This window comes from Trachymyrmex septentrionalis, unplaced genomic scaffold (genome assembly GCF_001594115.1).
Source record: "Trachymyrmex septentrionalis isolate Tsep2-gDNA-1 unplaced genomic scaffold, Tsep1.0 scaffold129, whole genome shotgun sequence".
NCBI lineage: Eukaryota > Metazoa > Arthropoda > Insecta > Hymenoptera > Formicidae > Trachymyrmex > Trachymyrmex septentrionalis.
This window is the reverse complement of record NW_017304428.1, coordinates 1,665,019-1,671,319: the sequence shown is the minus strand read 5'-3', so window position 1 is coordinate 1,671,319 and position 6,301 is coordinate 1,665,019. Positions and strand designations below refer to the sequence as shown.

The following is a 6,301-nucleotide window of genomic DNA, read 5'->3' as shown; positions in this document are numbered from 1 at the left end:
TTTCAGAGACTATCTTATAATCATGATTTTAGACCCTAAAATGCACCATTAGGCCAATCAATTTTGACAGCAGCTATTTGTACTTCATTTATTTAAGCACTTTGTGCCCTTCAAGTTCATCGACATATGTGGCTTGATAGTTAATTAACAATTTTCATCACTTAGACGTCCTTAGACCCTAAAGACAATTTATATACTATTAATAATAAATATTCCACACAGTAAATAAAATCTTTTAAGTATTACCGACTGGAAATCTTTACTGAAAAATTAATTCTACATTTTTCATTTAATAAATAATATATAAACAATAAAGTCTATTTCAAGTTCATCTAATTTAAGTTAACAACACACATTAAAAAAATGTATGTGGCACAATTCAAACAAATTTGTTACAATAAGTATTATGCATTTAAGTAATTAATAAATCATATTCACAGAAATTTATGGATGTAAAATGGGATGTATAATAATGTATCAACAAAATGATTTTACATTGGATAACAATACCAATAATAGATACTAATAAGAATAAATATTAATTTTACTCATCCGTTTGCTACATTTAATTCATAAAGTTTAGCAACTACATAAGTAAATCGTCAGAAACGATATGTCGAACTACATAACCGAGTGGCAATTTGCGGACTTATGACCACAAAATGCGCAATTAAAGTCACTTTGACTGTGCTAAATGAAGGATTAAACTGTTCGCCCTTAATAGTATAGTGCGGAGGTAGATCGTTTCCATTTGCTTTTCATTGGTAAAGCTTATACATTCGAATTAGTGTATGAATTATTCGTACAAACGATCAATACAATAGAATAGCACGAAAACTATTGTCAATTATAAGCGATACATTTATTATCATTATATACTCTTTCCTTATTGTGTATTATATTTTGAAGAAATATTGCAAAATTTTAATTACTTTTCTTTACATGTTAGAATAAAAAATACAATGAAATATTATAATATATATATGTTGAAAAATTAATTTGAAATATTTGGAATCACTATTAAAATAATAATCAACGTCAGAACAGTAATTCCCGCGGAAAAAGAAAAAAAAATTGAGAGAAAGAGAGAGAAAGAAAGAGAAATGAGAGAAGGAGAGAAAGAGAGAATAATTACTTAATGATGTATAGATACCATAAGCAAATGTTTTTCTTTATAAATTATTACAATACAACAAATGCAAAGGTGATTATCATGCGATTATGCATAAAATTGATATTAATAATCCGATTACGTAGAATTTATATATGCATTCATAACACGCTTACTCTAAGAATGCACAAATAAATTCGTAACTAACATAATATTCACACACACACATATATATACTAATTAATATACGACAATATATTATTGCTATAGTAAACATAAAAAAACAAAAATCAAATTATCAAACAATAATTTATATATAATAGTAATTGGTGCAGAGAATAAATTAATCTTGTTTTCGTATAACGTGATTCAAATATTTTAAATTAATTTTTCAACATATATATATATTATTTTATTGTATTTTTTTATTCTAACATATAAAGAAAAATGATTAAAATTTTGCAATATTTCTTCAAAATATAATACACCATAAGCAAAGAGTATATAAAACGGCATATAAAACGATACAAATTTACTGTTATCCTTGACTTGAAAAATAAGTCATTACAATTGGCATCGATTTTGAAATATTTTACAATTATATATTTCTACGATTAAATTAAGCCACTTGGCGAATGCCTTCCTTCCAAAGTGTGCGGTGTCGTACGCACAAGAGTTCCGCATTAAATAGAACGCGAATCGATACTCGATTGCGTCCTACTGCCAAATAACTTGAACGAGATTATCGAAGCAGTTGCAATTAACATCTGGCTACCTTTATTTATACACATTATTATTTTCTCTTTAGCTAAACACATTTCATCATTATCCTTTTCTTTCAAAAATAACATAATTTTGTTTTACTAATATATGTTCAAAGCTTCTGCAACGTCATTACACATATGAGAAAATAATCGGATATAAGAAACAAAATAATAAATATTCTAAAATAAAATATTATACGCGAATAAGCATTTGTTTTATTACATTATATTCTTATTAACGTAGCTAAAATAAACACAAAATATTTTAGCAAATATTATGTAAAAAGATATTCTATTTTGGATTTCATATATGTTTAAGTTCTTCAAATTTATTTTCGACTTTTTTTAAGTCTTTTATTTTTAAATAAATTTTTTTAATTTTGCTACTATTTTCAAACTTTCTCAATTACTTCATTAGACACAAGAATTTCTCAATAATAACAATTAAAACTTTTCAGTTAAACTTTTCAAATAGAATAATAGAAATTGAGTAGTTGATTAGATTCTACAACATCAAGAATACTTTTTATTTCAGCTTTATAAAATTATTCTATTTGATTGTCATTCTTTACTTCGCATACAAATTATTTCTTAAGATATTACTTTATAATTAGTTGCTTGGACGCAATATGCAGTGATATAATATTTAATAGTTTATGGACATAATTTATATTTTTACAATTTTCATGTAATCAGTAAGTTATTTTACAATGGTCTTTAGATCATTTCTCTATAAATATGCCTGCATCTTCATTGTGTATCACTCATCGATTGCATGCAATCTTTCAAAATTGAAAACACTAAAATTCGATAGTTGACATCGTATATTTTATTTTCACATGCAATGCAAAGCAATTGACAACATGGATTTAATAATATATTTTTTATAGATTTAAAAGATAAAGGTAAATATCTTAAGTAATATTGCGATATTACTTGATAAATATTTTCTAATTACAACACAGCTCTGCTGGGGATATTTTCAAGTCCTCTGGACGTCCTTAAGACATCCCTTGGATAATTATGTTGCATGAATATGCGTACATTTTAATCTCTCCCCCACCTCCCATCAACTTGTTCCTTTCCTTATAATTTCCGAATAATTAACGAGTAAGTCAAAATGAGTAAGTCAAAATCAGTAACTTTTCATCATTCATTAATGCTGCTTTTAAGTAAAGCTGCAAGTCATATCGTCCATTTATTTTACACATTCCGCAGAATCACAAGGCCAATTCTCCTCTCTATACACCTACATAGCTTGGTTACGTCAACTGTCCGGCGCCAACTTAACCATTCACCTCACACTAGTCGTCTTTTCCACGAGACAAATAATTTCTATGTGTTCCCGATAAATTTAAATCAATAATTTTCATACAAATAAGCCAACTCACCCCTCGTAATCATGTGACAGTTCGCCAAATCCTTGAAGAAAGTATAACCAGTAAACACACTCTTCAACTCCCAAACACGTATGTGACATCCGTAGTCGTTGCTTCGACAAATTCGGACAAGTGATCGATAATCAAACGAAAAATTTCAGCAGTCTTCATAAATGTACGGAAAAGAGTTCTCTACATCGCGAGTTTCACGCGCGACTCACGAGATAAGTTTGCCAGACAGAGATAGAAAAGAGAACTAAGATGCTCTCTGCGGAGAGGCGCACAGTGGCCAGTCGCGAGACGCGTACCAAACCCAACTGAAGAGCGACGATACTGTCCCCGTGACCGCACCCCCGCCCCCGATTAAAACCACCCGCGCACGCGTTTCACCCCGAAACTCCGGAGTATAGTTCTGCGTCTTCGGGGCACCACCTCTTCGTGTCGGTCCGGCGCGGCGTATGGTACAGAGTATCTTATGTGGATCGCGATTGATCCTGTACGTCGTGAGGGAGACCACGATCCCATAATTGCCTTACGATACGTGAGATTCTCATGGGGAAACGGCTAATGTGCGGAATATATCTGAATTATGTTGAGTAAAAAAACAGCAACCGATGCTTTTCCAAAACGTGAAATAAATATGTTAATCGAATATGTACAACCATCATTTGCTTTTCTATAGAGCTGTCCCTTTAAATTTCTTTTTATATATAGAATTATCCATATATATATATATAGAAACGGAGCATGTAAACACATGTATGTATAAAAGAGAAAAAAATAGAGAGAGAGAGAGAAAGAGAGAGAGAGAGAGAGAGAGAGAAAGAAATAAAGAGAAAAATGATTACCTCAAATATTTTATCTTTATCCAATAAAAAAAAACAAAAATTTTTATAGGGATATTTTGTATAAACCTGAATTGTTTTATGTGATTTTGTATGTCTTTTTAAATATTATCAAAAAAAAAATTTCTAAATCTCTAATGATACTAAAAAACATTGAAAAATTAAAATAAAATTTTCTTTTTTTATCTAATTTATACTAATTTTATTACATCAATTTTCTTATGCTAATATTTATATTATATTAATATTTCTAGTTATATATGTGTAATAGACTTTGTTATAATTATTTAATCTTGTAAGAGAAATGTTTCTTTTAAGTTGTCGTAATTTCAAACACGTTACAAAGTAGTTAAAATACAAAGAATAAAATTAATTTTTTAATATAAGAACCATTAAATTATGGAATTAAAATAACTCTTAATAGCTTCTACATACATGTATGAGTTTGGTTAAGTATCAGATTGTTAATTGTATATATTGTAGAAAATTCATCAAGCAAAATCTAAATCATATATTATTAAAATTTCATAAACATGTATTTTAATTGTATAAAAATAAATTCAATTCTTTAAAATAAAATTGATCAAAAAAGAATTATTCAATTTTCTTTAAAAGATTAAATTAAATTTATAAATTAAATTTATATAAAACATTTTTTTTCAACACAATTCTTTTGCTTGAAGTATATCATACATTTCTTATGTTCTCAATATTTTTCTATAACATTTTGTATGTAAAATACCAAACATTACCAGATAGCAAGAGATCACACTTTGATAAATATGCAGAATGCATTAATGCTGAATGCATATTGCATTAATGCTTTCTCTTAATTAGTTGTTTGTATTAACTATTAAAATAAATTATTTGTATTAACTATTAAAATAAGACATATTATATGTTTAGTATAATTTCGTGATAAGTTATGTTATCACGATAATTAATTTTCGTAATAATATCGTGGATGACAATATAATTTTCTATAAACTTCGATATTCGCTCCAACTATTTGTGTCACAATAACTTCTGTACGTGAGTTTGTACTTATGTTTCTCAAGGGAGGCTGTATAACGCGTTAACGCGTTAACTCATAGTTAGAATATATATCCTTGAGAGGATTACTCTAGACAATGTCTACCGCCATGCAGTGAAGGAACTTCAAGCGGCAAGCATCGTCGAAGAATATAACACGTAAGACAATAATAATGTCAACTATAAGCTTATCTTTTCTAAAAAAAATTTAATAAAATTTAAATTTTCTTTAATGGATTTATAAATAATTTTGGGCTATAGATTAATTATAGACATCAAAAAAATTTTTAACAATTCTTTAACAAATGTAAAGATAAAGAAAGATCCTAATAAATGTATGAAAAACATTCATATATTAGCTTCATCATATAAAAAATTTCAAATCTTTTAGATTACGTAGAAAGATAATTCGGTAAATGTTCGACAACAGTAAACAAATTATAATAATAAAAATCCTGTTGAGTATCTCTTAAGAGCATTGTTCAAAGCTACGTCAAAGGATAATGGTATGGCTTAGATAATAGCATCATTTATATGCTTCGACAGGACCGTGGAATTCTCATGAAAGAACGAAAAATTGCAGTGCCTATCTACGAGACTGTCGGGAAGAGGAAAGCAGGATGAAAAGTACCGACATCGATCCATACGGAGTGGATAACTACGTTACTCTAAGTATGACTACAATATGAAGAACTATGAAAAATCGTGAATATATCTAGAGGATTTATCCCCTATACTCACGGAAATCCCAAAAGGAACATAGAAAAAAGATATCGACAAAAGATATACCATCACTTCCTACAGAGATTTTTGTTTTCGACATCCTAACGCGCTCGTCATTCTCATGGTGACCGGAAAAATACGATTTCTACGAAAGGTTTTCGACAATACAGTTTACAGGTCGTTTCGTTCCATTTCGAACACCAAAACCGTGTTTGATTTTGAAGCCGATTGGAGAGCATGTGAAATAAAAAAAGCATGTAAAGCCATTTGCGTAAATGCCAATATAGAGAATATGAAATTAGGACAGATTCCAAATAATTTCCAAATTACTTTGTAAAGATGTGCAAAAATAATATTTTATCGAAATAGTAATATTTTATCTATTATTAATATGATTATACGTGCATGTATCTTATTTGAAATTTATTATTCATTAACTATTTTAAT

General features: G+C 28.5%; 1 protein-coding gene across 1 annotated transcript in view; it reads right to left on the bottom strand.

The window, feature by feature from the left end:
- Positions 1-3,417, bottom strand: part of LOC108756633 (glutamate receptor ionotropic, NMDA 2B) — a 171,733-nt gene extending 168,316 nt beyond the window's left edge. Inside the window, exon 1 of the mRNA XM_018500601.1 lies at positions 3,267-3,417. The gene's annotated coding sequence lies outside the window, so the exon portion shown is untranslated. The remainder of the gene's footprint in view (positions 1-3,266) is intronic.
- Between the last annotated feature and the right edge of the window lie 2,884 nt (positions 3,418-6,301).